Source organism: Cetorhinus maximus, chromosome 14 (assembly GCF_964194155.1).
Source record: "Cetorhinus maximus chromosome 14, sCetMax3.hap1.1, whole genome shotgun sequence".
Taxonomy (NCBI): Eukaryota; Metazoa; Chordata; class Chondrichthyes; order Lamniformes; family Cetorhinidae; genus Cetorhinus; species Cetorhinus maximus.
This window is the reverse complement of record NC_135892.1, coordinates 24,826,777-24,840,749: the sequence shown is the minus strand read 5'-3', so window position 1 is coordinate 24,840,749 and position 13,973 is coordinate 24,826,777. Positions and strand designations below refer to the sequence as shown.

General features: G+C 47.5%; 1 pseudogene; it reads right to left on the bottom strand.

The window, feature by feature from the left end:
* Positions 1 to 635: 635 nt before the first annotated feature.
* On the bottom strand, positions 636 to 977 carry LOC144690051 (MICOS complex subunit MIC13 pseudogene; annotated as a pseudogene).
* Between the last annotated feature and the right edge of the window lie 12,996 nt (positions 978 to 13,973).

Genomic DNA, 13,973 nt, shown 5'->3' with positions numbered 1-13,973 from the left:
GGGAATCAGTTGACTTTATCATGGCCTCACCCAGTTCAGACATTCCCTTCAGTAACCCCTTTCCTTGCAGCCCAAAGGCTGTAAATGCATATTCTGTTGCTTGGGCCGTTAGCTCATTCTTGCCATTAGGCATAATCATTAATACTCAAGAGTTGCCATGAATTCATGACCGAATAGTCCTCCCACATCCCCAAATATGCTTTGTTTCCATCTACCCTTAAGACTCCTTACTCCAGGAGCTATATGAATTTTATAATCACAGATTAGATGCTGCAACTTGTGTTCTGCCCAAGCAGATTCTGGATGATCACCAACATTGTTCTTTAAGACTGGGATTATTCTACTCAAGTTATCTGTTATTTCTAATGTGACCATGGCAACATTATGCAACAATGTTTTCTGATTCCCTACCCTAATCATGCTGTCCTCGGGAGGTGGTACAGTGGTGGGACACTGCGTCGGCTTCTGATAACTACATGTCATTAAATTAGAACATCTTACATCAATACATCCTAATCAATTAATAATGTTTTTTTTTCAAATTCAAATAAATTTTATTACCATCATATAAGTATTTACATTTTGTTACAGTCTGTGGTCATGAACAAAAAGTCTTATGACAATGATGGAGCTCTTCACTGTGCTCTGTTGGTCACATTCTTGATGTGCTGCCAGCCCTGCTGAGTGTATTCATTACATTTTGTAGGTGCAGCTAACAAGAAGCACGTCATTGCTTCAACTCCTGTATTCCAGTACTCAGCTACGGGCACATCCAGCTTGGGCACATCTGGTAGCTCCACTCCAAAATACTTTGCCCACTGATCCACAGCAAGCAGTACGACGGTTGATACCTGCTTCAATATCTCACAACTTTGTCCTCCGTTTCCCAGTGAGTCTTGGTCATAAACGAAGTACACGGTCCCTCCAATTATCCCAACCTTTGTAAAGAACCTCACAGTCCTGAAGACGGACGCCATGAGCGAGGCTGCAGCACCCGTGACCGTTCACCTTCCCTGCTCCCTCAATAATGTTGGCGCACAGTTCTTGACAACATTGTCCTTCATGCCTTGGATAAGAAACACCATTCCTGGGAATTGTCCAGGCATACTATTATGTTGCAGCTGGAGTTCCTCAAGCACAATGTCATGCCCATTCAATTCAGGGTGGCTCTGCAATGTCTTTTGTCTTACCCAAGTCTGGTCCCATGGATACTACAACTGGTTGGGTTGTGTGTGAACTTGAGGTGACCTTATCTGATATTCACACATTAGTTTCTTTATCCACTCTCCCCTGCCTCCTTTAGGTAGTCATACATACTGTCCAGGCTGCAGACAGGTGCGTGTATTGATGTGGACAGTGGGCGCCTACCATGCTGCCGCGGTTACCAGGAGGGTGATCTGAAATGAAATAATTTAAGAGATCTGCTGCTGGCCCTCCTGTTGGCAGAAACAGAATGTGAGGCATAAAGTTTAACCTGAGACCAGTGTTTCCATCTACCTCCCCGAGCATATCCAAACATGCGCAAGTGTCACTGGCCATCTGGACTGCGAGAGGCAGTCCAACGGGGTGCCAGTACTGGTTTGGAAGGCACTTTCTTTACCATTACTCTGTCCTGTACTTCAGGAAGCTTAGGTGGTTTAAGCTCAGTTCCTTGTCTCTCCCAGTCAGCAGCTTCTTGCTGCTATTTTACTTCCGCTTTCATGCCTTGGAGTTGCCTGTGAAATGGTTTCCTTGATCAGAATCCGTTTGCAGGGTGACTTCCCACCTGCAGATATCACCTCACTCAATGATGTTTTTATTCTTTTGCAGGATCGTTGATAACAAATGGGCTATTATCATTAAAGTGCATGTAATTAAAACTGAATAGATTGTGCTCTCCCCTTACCTGTATCCATCTTGTGGATAATCCTTATTAAGTATTATTTCTCCTTAGCCTCCAATTGTTCCAACCCAAAATTCCTTGTAATTTTACTCACTCTGACTATTACCATCTTGATTGTTTTAAAGTCAGTTTGTCCATGGAGTATGTGTCAGGGCCATGATCATTTAAAAATGGTTTATTACTCTTGCGGCCATATTAACCAATTCATGTCACGCTGTTTGTCAGTTAGCTGAACAAGTCTGGGACCGTTCCTCAGTACAGCTGCACCAAGTATTCTCACATGTTAGTTACTTCACCATTTCTCTAGCTGTTAGATAGTTCCCTAAAGCTTTGATTGAAAAGTTCCCTTTCACCCAACATGCTTTGTGATAATATTTTTACCCTCTCCCACAAATCCTCCTTTTGCATTTGTGGAAGGTTTATCAGGTCTATAGGGATCATGCTGTGTATTCTGCCAATCAACTTCATCATCCAGGACTTCACTGTCTTAAAAGGTTGCACCATTTGATAATTCTTCCTGATTTTCAGGTAATCTTCTCAAAGAATCAAGGAGGGGGGTCTCCATCTCAAGATCTTTGCTTATCTCCCCCTGTATGGTCCCAATTATCAAGTGGTGACCAGATCATCAAATTCAGTTCTCTTAAAAAGTTCAAAGACACAAATATCAAGAGAAAGCTGTGATCTTATTCGTCGTCTCTAAACTTCCCTTTCACTAAAACATACATCAATATCAAATTGATATATTCCATTGAACTACACCCAAGGTGAGTTATTCCAGTTCCCATTTGGTGTTATGTCCTTTTCCCCTAACTCTATCTCCCACCCTCAATCATTTCCTCATACAATTTTACACACACAAGTTATTATCTTATCTCCAATAACATGTTTTCATAATATCTTTAAACAGAAATCAGTCATTTCTATTTGATTCCAGGCATTAACATGTGTTGCTTGTTTGTTCTTTTACACAAGATTTTATTTTCTCAGAAGTAACCCACTAGATTGTTTCTTTTTAAAATTATCCCAAATTCAAATAATACTGTTGTTGGGCTGACAGCTTTTGTTGGTGTTTAATTTATTTCTTCCAAAAACAAACTTTATTTTTGAAAACAAACAGCCTGAATTGTTAAGGCAAGTCTCTGAAAGGCAAAGCCTTTATGCTGTGCTTTAATTCTCAAAACTCCTGGGTTCACTTAGACCTGGAAAGCATCATCACTTGGTTGAAAGAAACACAAACAGTCCATTGTGACTCTGACCAACAGCTCAATGGGTTAATATACCCAATCATATCTGTAAATCTAGAAACTTAAAATTTAGTAATGCCCAAGTTAGTAATCCAAAGGTTTTATGATGAATTAAAAAGGAAGCAGCTGTCAGCGCAAAGGGGTTAACTCCACTGCGTGCCGCGGAGAGGGGGAGCGGAGAAACCTTGGCATGGAATTGCGTCACTTTACGTAATTTCTAAAAAAACTTCCCCAATCTATTTTAGACTGCTTTATGAAATTCCATTGTTAGCTTTGTCCAAATTTTAGATTACATTCCATTGTTTTGAAACCTTTCCGCATTTTGTAAAACTCAAAAACTCAAGCATTTTCTCACTCAATATCTCGAGTTTATCCTTTTCCTCCTTTAAATTAATATTTCAATTTCTGATATTCGCTACTTTGAATTTTTAGCTGTGCTTTTTTTTTTAACACTTGGGCAGAATTTTCTGGCTGGCAGAGCAGGCGCGGACCCGATTGCTGCCCGCGATCGGGTCCACACCGCAATTTTACGCAGGCCGGCCAATTGAGGCCCGCCCAGCGTGAATCGCGGTTCCCGAGGACAGCGGGAGTGGCCGGGCAGCAGCGGGACTGCAATGACCGCCGGGTCCAATGGCAACCTGGCAGCCTGTGTTAAAAAGCTGCTGCAGCCTTTCAAAGGCTGTGAATCATGGCCAGTGGAAGAGCTCCCCAGAGCGCTGCTGGTGAGCAGGCCAGGCAGGAGGGTAGGGCAGGGGGGCACTGTGCCCCTCAATTTTCAGATGATTGCCTTGCTGCCCTCCTCGAGGAGGGGACAGCACTTCAGAACGTCCTAGTATCTCAGGACGGGAGGAGGAGGAGGCCCCCCCCACATGACCAAACGTGCCTGGGAGGAGATGGCGGAGACAGTGAGCTTCCACAACGTGGTGCGACGCACGTGGATCCAGTGCCGCAAGCTCTTCAACAACCTCTTGCGCTCGGAAAGGGTGAGTACCATGTTGGCATTGGTCATTTAACACAGCAGTTAGGCTTTCCCCCCTGCCCCCCGCCCCCACCTCCCAAGTCTGAGTGTGGTGACTGCATTGAATTATTGACGTCATGTGTCCTTCGCTGGGTGGGCCAGCAGATATTGCCCATGCCTAGGTCACCCTGAGAGGGTGCTGATGAGATGGGTTCTGCACCCGCAGCATGTGGTACACTGAGACCAACATTACTGTTTTGGGGGCAACCTGGATGATCGGCACCTAGGCGCAGTGCTAGAATTCCAGGACATGTCAAAGTCAGGGTGATGACATGCTGGGAGGGGAGCTTCAAGGTTGCGTGGCACCGATCGATCTGCTGTCCTTTGCGCTCCACGTGCTTGCGTCTCCTTAGCAATGGAAGGTTAGACCGTGTGGTGCCAAATGTGATGTAGGCAGCATTTGGCCAAGTGGGTGGGGTGGGGCGGGGACAGGCCTAGCATCTTTATGTGAGTGTTCAGCAGCAGCAGGATGAGGAGGCACTGGAGCCCTGCAATGTCCCACTCTGGATGGGTGGGCCAGCTGTGAAGAGAGTCCAGGTACAATTCGTACTAATCAGTACTCTTCTCTCCTTTTCAGGAGAAGAATGCACATAATGCTGCCGAGCGGGTGAGGGCTGGTGGAGGGCCGACCCAGGTGGTGATGCTTAGCCATTTTGAGCAGGAAGCCCTAGATCTGGTTCACCGGTGTCGGTGAGGCTGGGGTGCCACGGTATGTTTGCTCAGCAGTGAGGTCACCATTGTTCTCCCAACAGCCATGGCAGTGCTGAATGTTCAGTAATTGAAGTTTGCAACATGGCTTGACCATGGCTTATGGAAGGATAAGCACATAATGATCTGGGGGACAGGGATGCACATTGACATTGTCTCCACGTTAACTAATCAAATGTCCTTGTTCCCCTTCAGCATCATCGGAGCAGGGTCGAGAGGAGGAGCAGCAGGAGCCCCCTCTCATACCTGAGGGCCCTGAAGTCTCGGGACTCACCAGCGTCACACCATCTCTGCCAGGCAGGCACCAACACCTCGTTGGGAATTAAATCACCGGCTAGTGTTCCGGGGCACAGCGGTGAGGGCACTTCAGTCGCTGGAGGAGCTGGCAGAGATAGAGAGTGGCCACGGCGCTAGCAGTCAGAGGACTGCAGGAGACAAGGCACATGCTCAGTTGGTGGCTGCTGATGTGCCTCTGGAGTCATCCGCGATGCAGCAAGCGCAGGAAATGCGGCCGGGTGTGCGGGAGCATCTGGGGGAGATACATGAGGCTATGCTTGGCTTGGTGTTCATGGTGGAGGAGTCTACGCGGACCATCACCGATGCAATGAGCCTCATGGTCGAGCGCCATGCGTCCTCCATGGAGAGAGTAGCGACTCTCGTGGAGAGGCTCCTCCAGGAGACCAATCAGGGCTTCCTGGGGATGCGCTCGGATCAGCAAGCCCTCGCATCGGAATTGACCTCAGCTGGTCAGTGCCAGTGCGGGAGTTGGTCTGGGCGCCAAGTTTCCCAGCTCGGTGCCCATCCATCCACGGTAAGCAGGGAGGTCCGAACCGACCTCACGTTGGTGGAGCAGCTGCCTGTCGTCTCTGCGGGCTGCTCTCAGGGTGCTCCAGATGAGATGCTCCTCCGTCCCTCTGCCAGTGATCATTACATCCAATGAGGCTGCGATGACTGGGGAGATGCCAGCAAGGAACTGGCAGCTCCCTCCCAGGCGGGGCCAGCACAGGCTCCACGTGCCAGAGGACGGCTGCCAAGGTCATCGGGGCCAACAGGACAGCAGAGTGAGCAGGCTGTCTCAGATGCCAGTCCCAGCGAGGGGGCAGCACCAAGACGCAGCACCCGAAAACGTAAACATAAGGCACCTTAGGCACACCATGGGTTTATCACTGGTGCTTTTGTGTTGGCATGCAATGAGGCCCTTATGAGTTGGTGTGATGTTGAACACCTTTGTCATTTTGTTCTCTTGAGTTCCTTTGGTTGTACCATTAAATTCAGACATGTCACCATGGCTGAGGGTGCCTCTTTTCTTCCACAGGTAGATGGTTACCAATAATGTTATGAGTGATTTGTAGAACATTCAGCTTTATTGACAAGGCCCTTAGTTAATGTTCCTATCCAGACAGATTTTGCACTCAGGTATCGAGTATGGAGCCTACAGCCCAGGCTTGTCCTGGCGGTCCATATGTGGTGTGCTAGCTGAAGGTACGTTGAATTAAAGCCTCCCGGGTGTCCCTGCTTCCCTGGAGTATGCCCAGGTCAGCGTCTACCCCCTCAGCATTTCCCTGTGCGTGATCATCCTCGGACTCACTGCTGGGCTCATCGTGGTCAGGCGCAGCCACTGCGTCTACATCTTCGTCATCCACAGCGTCCCCCCTTTCCAGCGCAAAATTGTGGAGAGTGCAGCATACAACCACTATCAGTGACACACAATCTGGGGGGTACTGGAGTGCGCCGCCTGAACGGTCCAGGCATCGGAAGTGCATCTTGAGAAGACAAATGGTTCTCTCCACCACAGCCCTTATGGAGGCGTGGCACCTATTATACCGCTGCACAGCTTCTGTTCTTGGATGGCAGAGAGGCGTCATGAGCCACTTTCTGAGGGAATAGCCCTTGTCACCCAGCAGCCATCCATCCAGCCGGGCTGGAGCACTGAAGAGCCCGGCACCTGGGAGTGTCTGAGGATGTAGGCGTCATGGGAGCTGCCTGGGTACCTTGCACAGACTTGTAGAATCAGCATCCTGTGATCACACACTATCTGCACATTCATGGAGTGGAAGCCCTTCCTGTTGACAAAGGCACCGGGCTCACCTGCTGGCGCCTTGATGGCCACATGTGTACAGCCTATAGCACCCTGGACACAGGGAAAGCCAGCAATCACCGCGAAGCCTCTGTCTCGCTGTGTCTGGCTTGCCTGGTCCCAATGGTAGTGGATGAAAGTCAATGCACGCCTGAACAGAGCGTCTGTCACTTGCTTGACACAAGTGTGGACAGCTGATTGGGAGACACTGCAAAGATCACCCACCAACGCCTGGAAGGAGCTAGAGGCATAGAAGTTGAGGGCAGCTGTGATCTTTAGAGCCACTGGCATGGGATATCCATCCACACAGTTAGTGGAGATCTCAGGGACAATCATGTGACAGATATAGTTGACTGTCTCCCTTGACAGTCGGAGCCTCCTTCGGCACTGCACCTCAGACATATTGAGTTAGCTGCTTCGCCACCTGTATATCCTGGCAGCAGGATAGTAGCGTCTTCTGCAGCCCCTTCCGCCTTGGTCTACCTCTTGGCCCTGCACCCCTCGTGGCTGCACTTCTCCTCCCAAAGGTGTCTCCCCTGGAGACTGAATGTGCACTGCTGGCCTCCTCCCCCTTCTAGCCCTCAACTTCTTCCTCAGAGGAGGTGCCTCCAGTGGAGAGTCCAACTCCCATTCCCAAGCCAAGGGAAGGCTTCCTGAAACCTGCAGGCCCAAAAACGATTCTTCATTGAAGGTTGTGAGTCCAGTCCAAGCAGCTGGTATGCATTTTGAAGTGTTGCAGCTCACACAGGCAAGAATCAGTAATTTTGCAAATTAAATATTTGACAGAGCACATTCACGACCCCACTGAGCCCTCTTATCCCACCCGTGGATAAGGTTTACATAAATGTCTCCTACCTGCCACGACCTGGAGATTTCACAGGCGGCAAAAAATCGCCGTCAGTTGGCGCCTCAAGGGCCTTAAGTGGCCCGTTAATAATGGTGGGCACGCATCGGATATCATCGCGCACCCGCCCAACAAAATATTGTGATGGCGCGCAGTGACGTAGGGACGCTCGCCCAACATCACCACGCGTCATTTTATGCATTGGCGTGCCAGTCCTACCCCCGCACACCAATGGGAAAATTCTGCTCCATATGTTTTGAAATGTTCAAATTGGATTGCTACCAAACTTCTTCAACACTTCAGTCTTACCTTTATATTTTGGGAAGAAACTATGTTGCTTTATTAAATTCAGCACAGCAACTCACAGCATTTTAAATTAACATCAAAACTTTTTTAAAATTCCCTTTCTTCTTTTGAGAACTTTGTCAGGAACCAAACCTTAAATCACTAAACTTTGTAAAAGGTTTCTAACCCAATATCAATCCAACTTGGGGTCAGTTGTTTCAAAACTTCAATTTACACTATTGAATGTTAAAACCACCCCATTCTCACGTGTGAATTTATATCCAGAATAAAAGTCTCATTTCTTTATCAACACATATTTGAATTGCAATTTTAGCCAGAAATCTCAGCTCGAATCTTATAACTTAAAACATTGCTTTGTTTAATTGAGCTTTCCTTTAAGTCCAACTCAGTCAACTACTCTATTCTCAAAAGTGCTGAGACTCCTATGCAAAAATTACACCTTAGGGAAGAAAACACATTAAAGCTCACACACACATTATCTACACTGAGTTGCTGTGCTGAATTTAATAAAGCAACAGAGATTGTTTATAACACACTTTCCATTCTCCATTCATACAACATGTCTTAACAACGCAAAACTTAAGAAAGGTGGTCTTGATTCTTCTTTCTTTGAATAAAACTGTAATTAAAGCTAAAAGGAAAAGTAAATTTTCACAAGAAAACTTTCATATTCTCAAAACATACTCCAAATGGAACATCAGTGTGGGGAAAGAGGCATCTTTCAAGGTTTCCTCCTACAGGAACAATCCAAAGTGACCAGAACTCACATTTCCTATCCCCTGATATTAAAATACAGCCACTTAAACTACAATACCCAAGGCCAGAACACAATAGGTTAACCAACGTTTAGTGCAGAGACTTGTAGACGCTTCACATTGACATGCAAACACACAAGTAAATTTTCACAGGACATCAATGAAATACACGAACAGCAACTTACACATAAGATTTTCCCTTTTGTTGGTCTGGGATCCACTTTACCTTTCTGAATTTGCCCAGTAGGTATTCTGTGATGAGCCCCTGAGTGCCCAACTTTTCCATGCCTTATTTTCAGGTTACGTTCTGTAGCACGACTGGCTGTTGCCTATCTAGTGTTTTCAACCTGTCTCTTCTCCTAGATCCCCGATCCGATGCACAAGGCTTTTCACCTTTGGAAACACCCGTTAAGTAATTCCCACATGCCCAAGCCTGGGTCAGGGTGTCTAACTCATTCACGAGGCTCTTCACCTCCACCTGTTGAGCCCCTCCCCCAGTCTGTCCATCGGCTGTCAGCAATCCCATACAATGTTGTCCTACTTTATTATTCTTTACCTTTTTTATCCCCTTGCTTCCAGCCACTCTGACTCTGTTCAAATGTTCAGGTTCTGAGGGCGGCCCTAGCAGTCAGTCAGACCTCACTAAATATGGGTGGCATAAAATAAACAATACTCACCCTGGAGTCTGCTGTCTGCGGGGACTTTCCTTTAATTGGAGTCGTCAATAGGTCCTGTTCATGGTGTCAAGTTGTTGTGGGACAAATGCCACTTAGACTTTGGAGTTGGTTAAAGTAAGGGAATCTTTATTTCAAGCATGCAGGGGAATGCTTCAGCGCACCGAAGTATCTCAAAGAGCAGTTACAATAACATACATTTATACATAATACAGCTTCAACTGGCTGCATACCCAAGCATGTTTTGCCTCTGCTTATGACTTTCATCTGTTCCTTGTAATCACGTATCATATTCTAGCAGTCAAGCTGTTTAGAAAAACAACAAAACAGCTCAGGCTTATCAGCTACAGTAACTTCATCTCTGTACACACATAGAAAAACAACAAATGTGTCGGTCAAGGGTCATGGTGGAAAAATACAGTGAGAGAGACAGCTTTCATGAATATAACTCCTTTTATAACTCATATTAACTGTGTTAACCCTTTATTCCCCACATCAACCATCATCTGTAAGAACTGCAAAAGCAGGAAGACCATCAGACAAAGGACTGCAAACAGACTAAGACTGTGCGGTGGGGCAGGCCACTTCTATAAGACCTGCCCAAAATGCTGCCTCAGGTGGCGAGAACAAAGGAGGGGCATGCAGACGGAACAGTGAGCGTGGCTACCATGAAGAATACCTGCAATCCTCCACCCATCAAGCCCCCCAGGGAGAAGAATAGGACAAAGAAGGACAGAGAGAGGGTCACAAAGGAGGAAAAGGGCATGATAGCATGCTGCCAACATCAACACTGTCCCCTAAGCCTCCTACCCCTCAGCAGATCGAATCAATGGAGGAGGAGCCAGCAAATGGACAATCAAGTGAGAGAAGGCCAAGAACAAGAAGGGGCCAAGCCACTTCCCAAACCAGTGGCAAGAGGCAACTCCTATCTGACACGGATGACAGTAATGTGGAAGGACAGGATACCTGCAGAAAAAACAGCAAAATGCTAAGCAGCTGGAGAAGAAACCCAAGCCCTAATATATTGGAATCGGTGAAGAGCCAGCCCAACCTCAAAGCAAGGAAGCCAGCTCACTCCAGCTCTAGGAAGCTGGGAGCAGTCAAGCTCTCAGTGCACCCCAACAATTTCCTTGAGGAAGAACAGTGTGGAAAGACTACTCCAATGGAGGACAGCACAATCCTCCATGCTTTCTTCTCCCCGATGTCACCAGGGCAGAACACCACCACTGGGATGGACCAGGACAGCTTTCTCAGCCTAACTACAGTGAGACAGCTCATGAGCACTATGGGTATGCAGGAGCTTACCCAAGGGCCGGAACTATCACAGACAATAGGTCTGGTAAGTGACGCACAGTTTTAATGGGTATAAATATTGTCTCCTTTAACATGTGTAGCATTCAGTCTACTATGCAATGTGTTTGGGATGCCTTGAAAAGGTCAAAGTTGACCTGCTGTTTCTGCAGGAGTGCGGAATACTGCACCTCAGCACCTACAGGCAATGGTCGCGATGATGGTCACATGGGCCATTGCTCCAGTCAGGAAAAAAAAATCTCTTTCCTCCAGCCTTGGTATTTTGCTACGAGGAGGCAACTTCATCATTTCTGAACTTAAAGGAGGCGATGGGCAGTCACCTCCTTGTAGCAGATATAATGTATAAAAACAATCCACTGCAGTTCATCAAAGTGTACGCCTCGGTTCAAAATAGTGAGCAACTGGCTGTTCTCCAGCAGCTCCCACTGCTGCTGGTGATGTCCAGGCCAGTCATTCTAGGCAGTGACTTAAACTGCATCATTGATACATCTGGATGACCTAGCAGAGCTGACAGCAAACCAGATGCCATGCCTAGACTCCTGATGAAAACAGTAAAAGACGCCAAGCTGCATGGAAGCTAAGTATGAAGCTGTTGACCCCAGAAAACACGAGCAACTCAAAAGAGATTACACATGTTGGAGGGCCCTCCTCGAGTTCCTGATGCACTGGTGAGAAGCAATCAAGACAAACATCAAGAGTTTCCTTCATCCTCAAAGGTATTCAGAAGGGGAGAGAAAGACAGGGGAAATGTCCCAACTCCAGAAGAGCTTGCAGAATTTCTACCTGCTGCAGTCAATGAGAGTCGTGTCAAGGAGGATCTCCAAGAGGTGAAGAGCCAGCAAGCCTTGCTCTTTGCCTCGGAAGCCCCCAAGATCATCTTCCGTTCCAGAGTCCGCCCCTTGGAGCGGGTCGAGGCATGCTCATGTTTCTCCTTCCAAAAGGTACACAGAGAGAGTTAGGTGATCAGCAGCCTGAAGGAAGACGATGGCTCGGTAACTTCATCGCAGTCTGACATACTAAGGATTAGCAAATCCTTTTATACCAGACTATGACGTAAAGCCCATAGACAGCATGGCCTCCCAGTCTTTCCTGTTTTCTATCACGGAGGTCTTAAATGATAGTATGTGGGAGGATCTTGACAAACCACTAACTCTGGATGAGCTGACAAAGGCCTTTAGGTCCTTCAAGAAGAGTAAAACTCCCAGAAGTGGCGGTTTACCAGCTGAGTTGTATTGAACTCTGTAGGACTGGATCGGCCCAAACCTGCTGGAAGTTTATGAGAGAATGCTTCTGGCCGACAATACGTCAGAATCCATGAGGAAAGGTATCATCACTCTCATCAACATGTGGAAGGGGGAGAGGAAGGAAATTAGAAATTGGCGACCCATTTCACTGCTTAACATGGCTTACAAAATTCTGGGCAAGCTCATTGCCAATTGGTCAAGTTTGCTCTGGAGTTGGTAGTTAAATGCCCTGCCCGTCCAACCTTAAGGCTGGCGGGCAGGCCAGGAGCCCCAGCGGGCTTCTGATAATACATGAAACCGCATCCACAGGCGGGGTGAGGTTTCATGTCCGTTTTTAAAAACTTTAATAAAGTTTATGTGCTTTTTATTAACATGTCCCATCTCATGTGACATTGTCACATGAGAGGGACATGTTAATAATTTTTATATTTTTCCATTTTTAAAGTTTTTTTAGAATGTCAGTAATCTCCCTGAGACAGCACTTAATCTCAGGGAGCAGTGCGCTCTTTCGCGTGCATGCGCGAAAGAGCGCACTTTGACAGTTGGAGAATCCCTCCCACACCTCCTGCACAGGAAGTGCATAGCGCTTCCTGTCAGGCAGGCCTTAATTGGCCCGCCCATTCAAAATGGCGGCGGGCCCCGTTTCAACAGCGGAGTTCGGCTTCCCGCCCGCCGCTGAGCCGTTGGGGCCCGCCCGCCAACCAAGGGCAAAATTCTGTCCATGAAGTACGGGGCTAACAAAACCACTCAGATGACCTCCAGGACTTTTGAGGCATGAATCAGAAAAGTGGACCTATCAGCGAAAGAAAAGGAAGATTACCATCATTAAGGTCGGGTAAGTATTTGCTACTTTAATCGCTTATAGTTTAAGGTCCTTTTGTGGTTTATAGTTTGTATATTCTATAGTAACGAGGATCAGGAAAGAAGGGCCCTAGAGTAATTGACTTAAAAGGTTTAATTTAAAGGGATATGTCATGGCAGGAGAGCTCAAAGCCGTGGTGTGCTCCTCGTGCTTCATGTGGGAAGCTGGGGACATTTCCAGTGCCCGGGACCAGCATGTGTGCAGGAACTGTGTCCAGCTGCAGCTCCTGGAAGCTCAGGAGTATCCGCAAGTCTGAGAGCATCGTTGACAGCACGTATAGAGAGGTGGTCACACCGCAGATGAAGGGACTTGAAGAAGGAAGGGAATGGGTGACCACCAGGCTGTCCAAAAGGAACAGGCAGGTAGTTCAGGAGTCCCCTGGGGTCCCGCTCGCATTTTGGAGGCTGATGAAAGCGTTGGTTCTTCCATGGAGTGCAGATAGAGCCAAGCTTCTGGCACCACAAGCAGCCTGTCTGTACAGGATGGGAGGAAGAGCAATAGTAACAGAGGATTCTATAGTCAGGGGAACAGATAGGCATTACAGTGGCCATCAACGTGACTCCAGGATGGCGTGTTGCCTCCCTGGTGCCAGGGCCTGGGATGTCACTGAATGGCTGCAGGGCATCCTGAAGGGGGAGGGTGATAAGGCAGAAGTCATGGTACATGTTGGTACCAATGACATAGGTAGAAAGAGGGATGAGGTCTTGCATCAAGAATTAAGGGAGTTAGGCAGTAGACTAAAAAGCAAGACCTCTCGGGTTGTAATCTCTGGATTACTCCCAGTGCCACGTGCTAGCGAGCTCAGAAATAGGAGAATAGCACAGATGAATACGTGGCTTAAGAGTTGTTGCAGGAGGGAGGGTTTTAGGTTCCTGGGTCATTGGGACTGTTTCTGAGGAAGGTGGGATCTGTACAAGCGGGACGGTCTACATCTGAACCAGAGCGGGACTAACATCTTTGCGGGCGGGTTTGCTAGTGATGTTGGAAGGAGTTTAAACTAATTCAGCAGGGGGAGCGGACACAGAATGCTAGCAGAATAGGGACACAT